This window comes from Meriones unguiculatus, chromosome X (genome assembly GCF_030254825.1).
Source record: "Meriones unguiculatus strain TT.TT164.6M chromosome X, Bangor_MerUng_6.1, whole genome shotgun sequence".
NCBI classification, from domain to species: Eukaryota; Metazoa; Chordata; class Mammalia; order Rodentia; family Muridae; genus Meriones; species Meriones unguiculatus.
Window position 1 is genome coordinate 111190942 of NC_083369.1, and position 16842 is coordinate 111207783.

Sequence of the window (16842 nt, forward strand, 5' to 3'; positions counted from 1 at the left end):
AGTTGAGAGATAACCCCACAGAGCAGGAAACGATTGGGACCGACCTTAGGTCACCCAGACATTCCCTGGAAAAGACTCAGATTCCCCAGGCGCCCCAGGAGCCAGCCCAGAGTCAGAGCGGGGGACCCAGGCGCCTGCACGGAGCCCTGCCTGGGCGCCTGATTCGCCACCTCAGATAGAACTGTGGGCCCCAGGGCACCAGAGACTCAGTTTCACCATTGGGTGCAAACCCACAGGGAGGGAAACGGCTGGTCTGATCTCAGAACACTCAGCTGATACCACCACCACGAAAAGGTCTCGGGAAAATTATTCAGTTTAGGCAGACATTCAGGCTCCCAACGGCCAGAAAGGCGGAGGCACGGGAGGGCTTTTGTGCCTGTGGGTTCTACTCGCCACCACCCCAGACAGAATGGCGGTCCCCAAAGCAAAGATTGGGTGACCCAGGCAGGAGGAAACCGCCAGCGGGGGGGATCATCAAGTCTAACGCTCAGGACACCCAGCACCAAAAGACTCTCTGTATTCATGCAGACTCTAGGCTCTAGTCTTCTACTGCAGGCAGGAGCACTGTGCTCAGCCACCATTATTGAGTACCCTTAGGGCACTGGGGCACACAGCTGCATCCTCAGACCTACAAAAGCCAGAGAGCCATTAAAGCAGCCCTCAGATACTGTGCCAAAGATCAACCAGTTACCCCTAGCTAGACTGACAAAACCGTGGGAATACCTGGTCCTTCAAGAGGGCTGCACCCACAGCGTCCAGACCAGAGCAGTGCCTACAACCGACATCCCAGACAGGGACACACAGCTTCCTGTCCAGACTGAGGCACCCAGCCTCCAGACCACAGCAGCACCCCCAGGTACCAACTCAACCTAGGTGCACATTCTCCAGTCCCAGAGCAGAGCACTCAGCCTCTGGCCCAGAGACTTGCTGGGCACTCCTCTCACTTTCCCGGACAGAACTGTGTGCCCCAGGATAACAGACTGAGTTTCCCTGTTGGGAGAAAACCCCACAGCTAGGGAATCAGCAGGTTCTTCAAGAGGACTATACCTGGAAAAGGTAACAACAGGAGCAGCTCACTAAATTTATAACAAGAAACCCAGCAGTGGGACAGCTGTCTTGAGAACCTCTATGGGTAAGAAGAGAGCCCCCGCTGCCTAACAAAGACCACAGCTACTACTCAGGGTTAAACACCTGAGGTGAGCAGTAGCAATTCCTGAGAAACACTGGCCATACAGTGACCATAACCAAAAAGCAGAGGAGGACTCCTTCAGGAAAAATCATCTTTCGGCCAAGGGGATTCTCCCTACCTCAGGACCCAGGAAGTACAGAAACTAACAGCCAACACCTAAAACAGCCCAATGGGTAGAGGTCAGCGTAAAAGCTCAACCAACAAAAGACAGAGCAATATGAAATCTCCAGAACCCAGCCATCCAGGAGCGAACAGCCCTGGACAATGCAGCACAATAGAAAATCAAGAAGATGACCTTACATCTATGCTGATGAAGAGGATAATAGAGGAAACAAATAAAATACGTAAAGAATTAGAGGAAGATAAAAAAAAAAAAAAAACAGATCATGGCTATCCATAAAGAAATGGAGGAAGTTAAAGACAAGCAGATTATGGCCATCCATGAAGAAATACAGGAAGATGCAGCCAAAGAGTTTGTGGCCTTCAGAGAAGAAATAATTAAATCACTGAAAGAAGTAAAAGAAACAGAGTTGAAGGAACTAAAAGAAAAAGAGGAAAATAAAATCAGACAGGTGAAGGAAGTAAACAAAACAAATCAAGACCTGAAGATAGAATTGGAATAATTAAAGAAAACACAAATGGAGGAAATAAGGGAGAGGAAGAATTTAGGGAAGAAAACAGGAACTACAGAGGTAAGTATAACCAACAGACTACAAGAGATGGAAGAAAGAATCTCAGGTGTAGAAGATACAATGGAAGAAATCGATGTATATGTCAAAGAAAATGTTAAATCCAAAAAATTCCTGACACAGATCATCCAAGAAATCCAAAACAATATGAAAAGACAAAACCTAAGAATAATAGGTATAGAAGAAAAAGAAGACTCCCTTCTCCAAGGCCCAGAAAATGTTTTCAACAAAATCATTGAAGAAAATTTCCCCAAGTTAAAGGAGAAGTCAGTAAGAATACATGAGGCATTCAGAACACCCAACAAATTTGACCAGAAAAGAAAATCCTCCCACCACATAATAATCAAAACAGTAAGTATACAGAACAAAGAAAAAATACTAAAGCGGCAAGCGAAAAAGGCCAAGTAACATATAATGGCAAACCCATTAGAATCACGCCTGACTTTTCAACAGAGACTATGAAAGCCAGAAGGGCCTGGACGGATATCATGCAGACACTAAGAGAACACAGATGTCAGCTCAGGATACTATACCCTGCAAAAATCTCAGTCCTCATAGATGTAGAAAACAAGATATTCAATGACAAAAACAAATTTCACCAATACCTACAAACAAATCCAGCATTACAGAAGACACTGGAGGGGAAAATACAACGAAAGAAAATTAGCTTCTGTCAAGAAAACACAGGAAATAATTAACCTCACTTCAATAAAATGAAAAGCAACCAAGCACACAACCTTATGACCAGAGCCTACATCAAATTCAAAGGATCTAACATCCACTGGTCATTAATCTCTCTCAACATCAATGGAATCAACTCTCTAGTAAAAAGACACAGATTAACAGAATGGATACATAAACAAAACCCAGCAACATGTTGCATAGAAGAAACACACCTAAGGCACAAAGATAGACATTATCTGAGGGTAAAAGGTTGGAAGACGACTTTCCAAGCAAATGGACCCAAGAAACAGGCAGGAGTAGCCATTCTAATATCTGATAAAATAGACGTTCAACCAAAATTAATAAAAAAAGATGGGGAAGGATACTTCATACACATCAAGGGAAAATTCCACCAGGAAGACATCACAATCCTGAACATCAATGCCACAAATACAAGAGCACCCACATTTGTAAAAGAAACATTGATAAAATTTAAACCACATATAGATCCCCACACATAGATAGTGGGAGACTTCAACACCCCACTCTCAACAAAGGACAGGTCAACAAAACAGAAATTAAACAAAGAAACAATATCTCTGACAGAGGTCATGAATCAAATGGACCTCACAGACATTTACAGAACTTTACACCCAAACACAAAAGAATTTACCTTCTTCTCAGCACCTCATGGAACCTTCTAAAAAATGGAGAATATAGTTGGCCACAATTCAAGCCTCAACAGATACAAGAAGATTGAAATAATCCCTTGTATCTTGTCTAATCACCATGGAATAAAGTTGGACTTCAACAACAACAGAAATAGCAAAAGGCCTACACACACATGGAAACTGAACAACGTGTTACTAAATGACAGCTGGGTCAGGGAAGAAATAAAGAAAGAAATTAAAGTCTTCCTAGAACTCAATGAAAATGAAGACATAACATACCCAATCTTGTGGGACACAATGAAAGCAGTGCTAAGAGGAAAGATCATAGCACTAAGTGCCTTCAAATAATCAAGCTCAGGGCTGAAATCAATCAATTAGAAACAAATAAAACAATTCAAAGAATCAATGAATCCAAGAGCTGGTTCTTTGAGAAAATCAACAAGATTGACAAACCTTTATCCAAGCTAACTAAAAGGCAGAGAGACACCACCCAAATCAACAAAATCAGAAATGAAAAGGGGGCCAAAACTATAGACACTGAGGAAATCCAAACAATCATTAGGACTTACTTCAAAAGTCTATATGCCACAAAATTTGAAAATCTAAATGAAATGGACAATTTTCTTGATCGATTTGACTTACCAAAGCTGAATCAGGACCAGGTAAATCAATTAAATAGTCCTATATCCCCCAAAGAAATAGAAGTGGTCATCAAAAGTCTCCCATCCAAAAAAAGCCCAGGACCAGATGGCTTCAGCACAGAATTCTACCAGACCTTCAAAGAAGAGCAAAGTCCAATTCTTTTCAAACTATTCCACAAAATAGAAACAGAAGGAACATTATCAAACTCATTCTATGAAGCCACAGTCACCTTGGTACCTAAACCTCACAAAGACTCAACAAAGAATAAGAATTTCAGGCCAATCTCCCTTATGAACATTGATGCAAAAATACTCAACAAAATACTCGCAAACCGAATACAAGAACACATCAAAGATATTATCCATTTTGACCAAGTAGGATTCATCCCAGGTATGCAGGGGTGGTTCCATATAAGGAAATCCATCCATGTGATCCACCATATTAACAAACTGAAAGAAAAAAATCCACATGATAATCTCTCTAGATGCTGAAAAAGCATTTGACAAAATCCAACATCCATTCATGTTTAAAGTATTGGAGAGATCAGGGATACAAGGCACATAACTAAACATAGTAAAGGCAATATACAGCAAGCCTATAGCCAACATCAAACTGAATGGAGAGAAACTTAAAGCAATCCCACTGAAATCATGGACAAGACAAGGCTGCCCACTCTCTCGATATCTCTTCAACATAGTGCTGGAAGTCCTTGCTAGCGCGATAAGACAGTTGAAGGAGATCAAGGGGATACAGATGAGAAAGGAAGAAGTCAAATTATCACTATTTGCAGATGATATGATAGTATACATGAGTGACCCCAAAAACTCTACCAGAGAACTCCTACAGCTGATAAACACCTTCAGCAAAGTGGAATAAAAAGAAACCAAGAATTGCTAAAACAATCCTCTACAATAAAAGATCCTCTGGAGTACCTCCTTTCCTTATCTCAGGCTGTACTATAGAGAAAAAGTTATAAAAAATGCATGGCACTGGCATAGAAACAGAATGGTGAATCAATGGAACCGAACAGAAGACCCAGAAATAAACCCACACACTTATGGACACCTGATTTTTGACAAAGATGCCAAAACCATACAATGGAAAAAAGATAGCATCTTCAACAAATGGTGCAGGTCCAACTGGATATCTACATGTAGAAAAATGAAAATAGATCCATACTTATCACCCTGCACAAAACTGAAGTCCAAGTGGATCAAAGACCTCAACATAAAACCAGACACATTAAATCGGCTAGAAAAAAAAAGTGGGGTATACCCTAGAACTCATTGGTACAGGAGAAAACTTTCTGAAGAGAACACCAACAGCACAGGCTCTAAGAGCAACAATCAATAAATGGGATCTCATGAAATTGAAAAGCTTATGTAAAGCAAAGGACACCGTCATCAAAACAAAGAGACTGCCTACAGATTGGGAAAGAATCTTCACTTACCCTTTACCTGATAGAGTGCTCGTATCCAGTATATACAAAGAACTAAAGAAGCTGAAAAGCAGCAAACCAAGTAATCCACTTAAAAAATGGGGAACAGAGCTAAACAGAGAATTGTCTGTAGAGGAATATGGCAGAGAAGCACTTAAAGAAATGCTCAACCTCATTAGCCATTAGGGAAATGCAAATCAAAACAACCCTGAGATTTCAACTTACACCCATCAGAATGTCCAAGATCAAAAACTCAAGTGACAACACATGCTGGAGAGGTTGTGGAGAAAGGGGAACCCTTCTCCACTGCTGGTGGGAGTGTAAACTTATACAACCACTCTGGAAATCAATCTGGTGCTTTCTCAGACAACTAGGAATAGTGCTTCCTCAAGATCCAGCCATACCACTCCTAGGCATATACCCAAAAGAGGCTCAAGTACACAAAAAGGACATTTGCTCATCCATGTTTGTAGCAGCTTTATTTGTAATAGCCAGAAGCTGGAAACAACCCAGATGCCCCTCAACTGAAGAATGGATGCAGAAACTGTGGTACATCTATACAATGGAATATTACTCAGCAATGAAAAATAAGGAAATCATGAAATTTGCAGGTAAATGGTGGGACCTGGAAAGGATCATTCTGAGTGAGTTGTCCCAGAAGCAAAAAGACACACATGGTATATACTCACTCATATAATCATACAACATAGAATAAACCCACTAAAATCTGTACATCTAAACATACTAAGCAAAAGAGAGGACCCTAACTAAAATGTTCAATCCCCATCCTGAAAGGCAAAGAGGATGGACATCAGAAGAAAAAGAAAACAGGAAACAACCTAGGAACCTGCTACAGAGGGCCTCTGAAAGTCTCTGCCATGCAGACTGTGAAAGCAGATGCTGAGCCTGATGGCTAACTGATGGTCAGAGTGAATGGAATTTTATGTAAGAAGTAGGAAATAGTAAGAGCTGGAGAGGACAGGAACTCCACAAGGAGAGCAACAGAACAAGAAAATTTGAACACAGGGAACTTCCCAGAGACTCATACTCCAACCAAGGACTATTCATGGAGATAACCTAGAACCCTGACAATGCAGCGACTTCTGATGTGAACTGATAGACTAAGATCAGAAAGGAGAGGACGACCGCCCCAATCAGTAGACATTGAGAGGGGCATGCATGCAGAAAGGGGGGGCGGACTGGGAGGGGAGGAGGGAGGGGCTTATGGGGTGATACAAAATGAATAAAGTGTAATTAATAAAATTTAAAAAATGATAAAAAAAAAACAATTTAGCCTGTCCAAATACATGGCTATGACAAGATTGAGGAAATAGTAGAACTCCTCATTTTTTTTTTTTTTTTACATTTTGACAAACATTTTCAGAACACTTTATTAGCCAAGTGTTTTTTATAGTATTAAATTTTATCATAGGCCTGAAAATGAGCAAAAAAATAAAATTGCTTAGCTGCTTCAGAACAGCACTAATACATTAAGAGGGCAGGGCTGAGGATACAGCTGAGTGGTACCACGATTGCCTTGTAGGCATGATGTCATGGTTTGTTGAGTCCCTAAGCCTATAAAGATAATTATAACTATAATATCGACAGGGCAGGTTCAAGGGAGAGTCAGTGGTGTCCCTCTGTCTTTACATGGGGTGATTAATTTTAGGACCCCCTTCATAACCAAAATGTTGGATGCTCAAGTCTTACAAGATGTCATCTTACAAGATGACATTGCATTTGCATATAACTTATGGATATCTTCTTTTACACTTAACATTTTTCCAGGTTGATTAGTAGCACTAATCGCAGTGTAAATGTTAACAAAAATGATTATTATACTATACTTTATGATAAGGAAAAGTTGGATGTGCTGTACAGATCAATTATTTTTTGAGGTTTCAATATTTTATTCAGGTTTTATTTTTAAGTGATGTTCATTACAGCATTCGAAGGGGAGGAGCTAATTCCACAGAGAATGGAAGACTTCATAATGTACCCATTAACCTGTTAAAAAATAGAGTGGTGAGGCTGTAACAGAAGTCGGTCTAAATGTCTAGTGTTGTCAGGGTGTGAACATGATCACCTACCCAGCACAGAGTTGGGGGAAAAAAAAAAAAAACAAAAAAAACAAAACAGAAGCTATTTCATACTCTGGTGCAGTGGCAAAAAAGAAAAGGATTTTTTTTTTTAAATAAGAAGAAAGAAAGAAAACCACGGCACAACACAAGGAAGGATTAAATTCTTAATGACTGGCTCCATCATGCCCACCCTCTCCACCCTAAAACAACACAAAAGAAATATCTAATCACACCCTGAATACCACTTTTGGTGTAATCCAGGTATCTGATGGGTTTGGATGGGAACAAGGCATGACCATCTGTCTAAAACATCCCTTTCACATAGGTGTGCACATGCTTCCCAGCAGTTAGGATCGGGACAGCAGGGTTCAATGTTTGGGAAGTCACAATTTCATCTGGGGATTGGAGACAGACTTACAAAAGGGCCCGCACATTCCCAGCTTGCTCTTGCAGTCTGGCTCTTCCCCAAGCCACACCTACAGCTAACAGGACCCTGTCTGGAATGGGGTCTCTGCTGTACCTCTGAAATGGTAAACAACTTAAAACTGAGTCATCCTTAGCCTGGAGGTCTAACATGGTATTTATCAATGCTTGCATCCCCAACATACAATATTAAAAGGTACACTAAATTCTGAATATAGCAGCTATGCTGCAAAATAGTTTGAAATTTAATGATTATAAAATATTCATTCATGTTTGAAATTCCAGTACTACACCAAGCTTGTGGCCACCTGAATTGACGTTCTTGCCATCCAGCCGGGCTGACAGCTTCAGTTTGATACCTAGCTTCAGGGTCTGAGTGTACCCTAAGCCAATCAGGCTAGAGTTGTTTAGTTTGGCCTAAAAGCTAGCATACTTGGTTGAAATTGCAAGGAGAGTGTTACTATTTCCGCTGTCCAATCGAAGTTGACATCTGTCTCCAATTCCTTGTTCACCTGCTGGTAAATGGAACCACCAAACTCTGTCCCATCATTCATGTTAGTGTGAAGCTGGAATTCGTCCATCTTGTAGCCAATTGCAAAGTTGCGCTGGGTCACTTGAGACTTCGCAGTCTCAAAATTCATCTGATAGTCAGCCAGGCAGCCCTCATAGCCAAGCATCAGAGGCCTCAGATCGAGGGCCCAGCAATGTCAAATTTCACATCACAGCCTAGGTTAATATGCTCCCTCTTGTACCCTGTCTTGATTTTACCATTTTTTTCTTAATGTTAGGCGAGAAGGATGAGTCAGCCTCAACCCATGAGTGAGCTGGTCTTCCACAATGATCTCAGTGCCCAGGATGTTGTCTGTGTTCCATTTCTCTGTAAACGACAGTACATACTCGGTCCACCTGGACTTGGTTTCCAGGCTGCCATTCACTTTGGTGGTTTCTGTGTTGGCGGAGCCTGAGCTGGTAAATTACAATCCATTTTCGGACTTCCTTTTCAAATTGAGTTTATTAAGCCAAAGCTTAATAAACGACATCCCTGGTGACGTTAAGTGATGGTAAATACAGCATTCGAAGGGGAGGAGCTAATTCCACACAAAATGGAAGACTTTATAATGTACCCATTAAACTGTTAAAAAATAGAGTGGTGAGGCTGTAACAGAAGTCAGTCTAAATGTGACGACATCCCTGGTGGACTGGTCAAGATCAGCATATGTGGGAATCACAACCATTTTCTCAGAGGTGGTGACGGTGGGAGCAGAGGCAGCTATGGTGGAGACTGCAGCGAGCAGCCTGGCCAGATCAAATATTAATATACAATTGCTGTGATTCCCCAGGTGTTTGATCCATAGATTTGAAAGGCCAGTTCCATATACTAATTTTTGTCATTCGCAATTGATTTTGTGCTTTAAACATCCTCAAATTATTATTTTACTACTGAAAGTTAATGATTTTGGTGGTAATAGTAACTAATTAACTCTGTTATCTGCTATTTAGCAAAATCTATTTAAAATTATAGTGGAAGAGATGTTAAATCATACAGCAGGAGTAAGTTCTACTTTACAAGAGTTGAGAAAACCATCTGCACCAACATCACTGGGGCTGGATCATCGGGGAGCGGTCTGACCTGTGTTTGGATGTTTAGTAACATCTCTGAGCCCTGTACATGCAATGTCATTTAACAAGCTTTTGTAAAGACAACCCAAAATTAAGTAAGTGAGTAAATAAATAAATAATAAAACTGGGGGAGGAGGATGAGACAGAGTTTCTATGTGTAGTCCTGGCTGTTCTAAAACTCAGTCTGCAGAGCAGGATATCTACATTACTCAGAAATCCACCTCCTTCTGTCTCTCAATTGCTGGGAATAAAGGCATGCACCAGCATGTACAGCAACCAAGGTTTTTAAAGGATGATGCCAAGTGTTCTGTAGTAGGCAGAGACACCTCTAGCAGTGAACGAATCACTGTTCTATAGTCAGGGTATTTTAGAGGTGGAAGTGGGAGGGAACAGCAATGAGGAAGTTTCTGATGAGTAAATTAATGTTACATAATAGGCACATATTAAGATTTTGAGTTTATAGTCTAGGTATATATTGGCCCTGGGTCTTGGGTGAAGTATTTTTCAAAACTTGCCACAGGTGTGTCATATTTGAGATCTTCAAAGAGCTTTATAATTAAATGCTGTATAATAAATATTTTTTTCTTATAAAATTTTATAAATTTAATTTCTCTCAAACTCAGAACAGTTGTCTTATCATTGGAGATATGGCTATGTATTAAGTATTTATTTAAAATAAAAAATAAATATTTTTTTTTTAAAAGGAGAGAGAACAAACATATAGTAGATTGAGTAGGGAGGTAGAGGAAGACCTGGCAGAAGTTAGGAGAGGGGAACAAATATGTTTAAAAACATGTTATATGAGATTCTCAAAAATAAATTTAAAAATTATTTTAAATGTACTGTATCAGTACTCATATTTTAAGTAACTGGTGGTCATAAACAAACAGAAGTTATCACATTTTATGAGACATATATAGAATATTTACATTACCACAGAAATTTACATTGAATACCATTGCTTTTATTCTGTCTTGTGTGGTTAACATAATTACATAAATAATATAAATAAAGTCTCCATTCCTTGTTTCATTTCTTGGAGGAAAAATGTGGAAAATTATCATTACACAGAAATAAACTGAATTCAATTCCCACAACAGAGCCAATCACGCCGATCAATAGCTACCAGTATGACATGTTATCTAAGGACCTGAGAAAGTAAGTGTGTAGCAAATGGCAAACCTCAACATAAAATTGCTAACCACCAGTCAGCTATGTATTCATTATAGGTAACTTATTTGCATATTTATTTTAAAGAAGGTAAGTTGTACTCATAATGTCTTAAGAATAATCCTTCCTGGCACTAGTTAACCCCTTCCTTAGCTACTCACTCTTGTTCTTAGTTTGTAAAAAAAAATAGCTATAGTAAGATGAAAAAATTAAACCATCACAACATTCAGTGTTTTCTTTGTGTAGCATCTAGAAGCCATTTTTTAAATTTTGCTAAAGTATAAAAGCACATAAAGCACATATAACAACCTATGGGTCTCATGGGGAGAATCATTGTTTAAAAATAAAACATGTATCCAAGGCAAAAAAAAAATCTGAGGAAAGCTTTATGTATTTCCAGAACCCAAACATAGAAAAATATGTTTATTTGATGATAACAGCTAATAACAAGAAACAAAACAAGTTCCATTTTACTTGTAAAATGATAGGCTAGCACGAGAGCATCCAGACTTGTGAGGAGATAAGAACAAGAGACCATTACCTAGAGACTGAAAATTAATCCAAAGCATTCAGTACTAGAAGACAAGCGAATGTAGAAGATATTCAAACTTATAAGGACAAAGTTTATAGTACGCCAATGAATGTCTCAAGTTCATGCTCTAAGTTTGAACTTAAGCTTGTGTTGGATAAAAGGTTGTCCCAAGGAAGCCTGAATACATAGGGCTTCTTCAGTGTCATGCAGTATCTCAGGAAGCCCCCAAATTATAGAACAAATACAATGGACAGCATATAGAAAGGAAGAAAACAAGAGGAGACAGACGAGTGGGGCACCAGAACTATGGTCTAACTAGTCCCCATATTTAATGGACTGCTGTTCCTGGAATATTGCAGGAAACATCCAAATGATTGCTTTGTATTCAAGTAAATGCAAACTAAGGCTTGAGATTCATAACACAATCTATACTCACATGTTACCTTGTATATGGCTAATATTATTCATAGACCTGTCTATATATAGCAACAATATTGTAGCTAGACATACACACTGAAAAAACAGGATGCATTCTTTAGGAAAATGGAAAAATAGATTACTCATAAACAAGACCATGCCATAGGAAGTAGAATGCTTGATTTGGGAATTTCAAGACCTGAATAAGTTTAGCAAAAAAAGCAAATGCAGAGAATGAGAGGGAAGGAAAGCTGAAAATACACTGCTGACTGGATATCTAGTACTAGTTAGAAAAACTATCTTTATTTCAGAACCTCATGAAAGGACACGGTGAATAAGAGGCTATTGATATTATCAAAGTCCTTCATTGTCTGTTTAATCTAAGTATACTAAGAAAACCTAAGACATATATGTCTGCATGTGTACTATATTTACTTAGGTTTCTGCTTGTTGTGATCAAAGTACCAAAAGTATGACACACTGAGATTCTAACTGCTACTATAACTAGACATCCCAGGAGGATTTCAATCTGAAAACAAAAATAGTTCAGAACATTCAGGAAAGAGTTGGATACTATAACATTTTAATTTTTTCTTTTTAATTAATTTTTTTTATTTTTTATTAATTATATGTTATTCACGTTGTATCCCCCCTGTGGTTCTTTCCCTCCTCCCGTCCCAATCCCTCCCTTCCTCCACCCTCTGCATGCATGCCTTTCCCTAAGTCCACTGATAGGGGAGGATTTCTTTTCCTTCCTTCTGATCCTAGTCAATTAGGTCTCATCAGGAGTAGCTGCGTTGTCTTCTTCAGTGCCCTGGTAATGCTGATCCCCCCCCCCCAAGGGGAGGTAATTAAAGAGCAGGCCAATCAGTTCATGTCAGAGACATTCCCTGTTCCTATTACAATGGAACCCACTTGGATACTGAACTGCCATGGGCTACATCTGTGCAGGGGTCTTAGGTTATCTCCATGCATAGTCCTTGGTTGGAATCTCAGAAAAGACCCTTGTGCTCAGATTTTTTGGTTCTGTTGCTCTCCTTGTGGAGTTCCTGTTCTCTCCAGATCTTACTGTTTCCCACTTCTTTCATAAGATTCCCTGCACTCTGCCCAAAGGTTGCCCATAAGTCTCAGCATCTACATTGATAGTCTGTAGGGCAGAGCTTTTCAGAGGTCCTCTGTGTCAGTCTCCTGACTTGTTCCCTCATTTCTCCTTCTTCTGATGTCCAGCCTCTTTGCCTTTGTGGATAGGAATTGAGCATTTTAGCAAGAGTACTCCCTCTTGATTAGTTTCTTTAGGTGTACAGATTTTAGTAAGTTTATCCTATATTATATGTCTATATGAGTGAGTATATACCATGTGCATCTTTCTGCTTCTGGGCTGGCTCACTCAGGATGATCTTTTCCAGATCCCACCATTTACCTGCAAATTTCATTATTTCCTTGTTTTTTATTGCTGAGTAATATTCCATTGTGTAGATATACCACAATTTGTGCATCCATTCCTCCACTGAGGGACATCTGGGCTATTTAATTTATTTTTATTAATTATAGTTTATTCACTTTGTATATCTGCTAGGACCCCATAAATCATCACTTCCTGACCCCCCCTTCTCCCATGTCCTTCCCTTAGTCCCCATAGATAAAGGAGGTCCTTTTTCCCTTCCCACTGACACTATACTATAAGGTCTCATCAGAACTGGTTGCATAGTCTCCCTCTGTGGCCTGGTAAGGCCGCTCTCACCTCAGGGGAAAGAGATCAAAAATCCAGCCATGGAGATCATGTCAGAGACAGTCCCTGATCCCATCAGTAGGGAACTCATATGCAGACTGAGCTGTCATGGGCTGTATCTGTACAGAGGTTCTAGGTTATCTCCATGCATGGTTCTTGTTTGCAATATCAGTCTCAGAAAAGACCCCTGGGCCCAGATTTTTTTGGTTCTGTTGCTCTCCTTGTGGAGCTTCTGCTCCATCCAGATCTATTTCCCCCTTCTTTCATAAGATTCCTTGAACTCTGCACAAAGTTTGGCTATGTGTCTCAGCATTTGCTTTGATATCTTGCTGGGTAGTCTTTCAGAAGCCCTCTGTGGTAGACTCCTGTCTTATTCCTTGTTTTCTCCCTCTTCCAATGTCCCTAATATTTGCCTTTCCAAGTGAGGATTGATCATCTTACTCAGGGTCCTTCTTCTTCCTTAGCTTCTTTAGGTATACAAGGAAATCATGAAATTTGCATGCAAATGATGTGAACTAGAAAAGGTCATCCTGAGTGAGGTATCCCAGAAGCAGAAAAACATACATGGTATATACTTACTTATAAGTGGATATTAGAAATATAATATAGGATAAACATATTAAAATCTCTACCATAGGCAATTTGACAATCACATTTTTTTCTAAGTTCTTTGCCACACCTATATGGCAACTACTTTTGTGCTTGGAATAAAAAGCAATAAAAATGAAGACGCTCAGCCAGGGTTTGTTAGATCACAACAGAATTTAGAACTTCAATAACTTTAAAGAAGGTTCCCTGCTGAGAATCTCAACCTACTCACTTTAATCAGCCATGTAACCTGAAGAATGTCAGCCAACTGGCATAGACTGCTAGAAACTTCCACTGCTCAGTCTTGGACACAAGATCTCCATCCAAATGCCACATGAAAACCACAAGATTTTACAAAAGAAAAAGATGTCTTTTACTCTATACTACAAATAAATTTGAACTGTAAACATTTTCTTTAGTCACCAGGAAACAAAAAGAAATAATAGAATTAAAAAAGAAAAAAACGAATTAAAGGGAAATGAAGGAAAGGCAGAAGGAAAAAACAAAGAATCAAAGGCAGGAGCTAACAATCTTCTTTTTAAGTAAAGCATGAAACAGCATCATCTTGAAACTCTTGTAAGAAGGGGGTGCATGAGAAATAAAAAGATCAAAACATTAGAAGTGGGATGATGCCAAAAATTGACAAGTTTAATAGAGAAGACATCTAAATTAAACAAGAAAATTAGAATTGAATTTTCAGAACATGAAGAGCAATTGAATGTGATTATATTTTACCTGAAATTGAAATTTTCTTAAAAGAAAAATAACTATTTCCTCCATAGAGACTCTCCAGTACTAGCAATCAATAACAACTCAAATTATGTTAAATGTGATTACCAATATAAAGATAGCCATTAAGACATTATGGGTAAGGAGAAACATGATAACAATGTCAGTGTTACATAAATAATAATAATAAGACTATGATTAGTTCTGGTATTTCCCTAAGTGAGCAAAATATATCAGGATATAATGAGAGACAAGTACTCAGGAAACTGGGTTTCAGAATTATAAGCAAGGAACAGAATAATTAGTTCAGGATTGAAGGAAGAAATCATAGCAATAAAGCAGGCAGTCAGCTAGAAGACCACAGAAACAGAGACCCAAGTACTACAGGCTAAAGTTAAAGAGAAGAAAGGCAGTAGCAATTACTATGTGTGCAGATGACATTGATGAGATGTGTTGGGTAGGAGGACCTTATAACATATCTGTGAAGGAAGGAAAACCTTTTGAAGTAAGAATAAAGACACATAGGAGAGGTTTGAATGTTTTGGTCAGTGACCTAGATTCAGATGTTTGCTAAGCTGAAGCAAAATCTACATAGTGTTCTCTTTGTTTCTGGTGCTATCTATAGTTGTCTAAACATCTCACTTCCTATAGTGATCAGAAAGATAGCCCCAAAAGTCTACTTTATAATCCCTGGAACCTGGGCATCACCTTATAAGAATAAAACAACACAATCTCAAGTGTCCTTATAAGAAGAAGGAAACAATCAGTAGTGATCATAGTGATGTGATAAAGTAATGTAGGCAACCTGCAGAAACAGAAAAAGAGCAAGTACACAAATTCTCCCAAGGATTATGATGAAGGATTACAGCCTTAGTCTTTTGTATTGTAAAATTATGCTGAAATTCTAGACTTCCAAGTTCCAAAACTGTAACAATCACTCTCCATATGCCACAAGTGAAAGACCTTTTTGAAAATAAACTTTAAGTCTCTGAAGAAAGAAACTAAAGATATCAGAAGATGGAAAGATTTCCCGGGCTCATGGATTGGTAGGATTAATATTGATAAAATGGTCATCCTGCCAAAAGCAATCTACAGATTCAATGCAGTTCCCATCAAAATACCAACACAATTCTTTACCGACCTTGAAAAAAAGATTCTCAGCTTCATATGGAGAAACAAAAAACCCAGAATCTCCAAGAAGATCCTGTACAACAACATATCATCTGGAAGTATCTGCATCCCCGATCTCAAGCTGTACTACGGAGCAATAGAAATAAAAACTGCATTGTCTTGGCATAGAAACAGAGAGGAGGATCAATGGAACCAAATAGAAGACCCAGAAATAAACCCACATACCTATGAATACTTGATTTTTGACAAAGAAGCCAAAACCATGGGAAAAAAAAGAAATGGAAAAAAGAGAGCATCTTCAACAAATGATGCTGATCCAACTGGATGTCTACATGCAGAAAAATGAAAATAGATCCCTATTTATCATTTTGGACAAAACTAAAGTCCAAGTTGATCAAAGACCTCAACATAAAACCAGATACTCTAAATCGGTTAGAAGAAAAAGTGGGGAAGAGCCTAGAACTTATTGGCACAGAAGAAAACTTCCTGAACAGAACACCAAAAGCACAGGCTCTAAGAGCAACAATCAATAAATGGGACCTCATGAAACAGAAAAGCTTCTGTAAAGCAAAAGGCACTGTCGTCAGAACAAAACAACAGCCTACAGACTGGGAAAGGAACTTCACCAACCCTATATCTGACAGAGGGCTGATACCCAGCATATATAAAGAACTAAAGAACTTAAAAAGCAACAACCAAGGAAACCAATTAAAAATGGGGTACGGAGCTAAACAGAGAATTCTCTGTCGAGGAATAAAAAATGGCAGAGGAACACTTAAAGAGATGCTCAACATCCTTAGCCATCAGTGAGATACAAATCAAAACAACCATGAAATTTCACCTTACACTCATCAAAATGGCTAAAATCAAAAACTCAAATGACAATACATGCTGCAGAGGGTGTGGAGAAAGGGGAACCATCCTCCATTGCTTGGTGGGAATGTAAACTGGTACAACCACTTTAGAAGTCAATCTGGCACTTTCTCAGACAATTAGGAATAGTGTTTCTTCAAGATCCATCTATGCCACTGCTAGGCATATACCCAAATTTTTCTCAAGTACACAACAAGGACATTTGCTCAACCATGTTTGTAGCAGCTTTATTTGTAATAGCCAGGACCTGGAAACAA

General features: G+C 39.0%; 1 pseudogene; it reads right to left on the minus strand.

Annotated features, from left to right (window-relative positions):
* Positions 1-8063: 8063 nt before the first annotated feature.
* Positions 8064-9034, minus strand: LOC110544095 (voltage-dependent anion-selective channel protein 1-like; annotated as a pseudogene).
* Positions 9035-16842: the final 7808 nt, after the last annotated feature.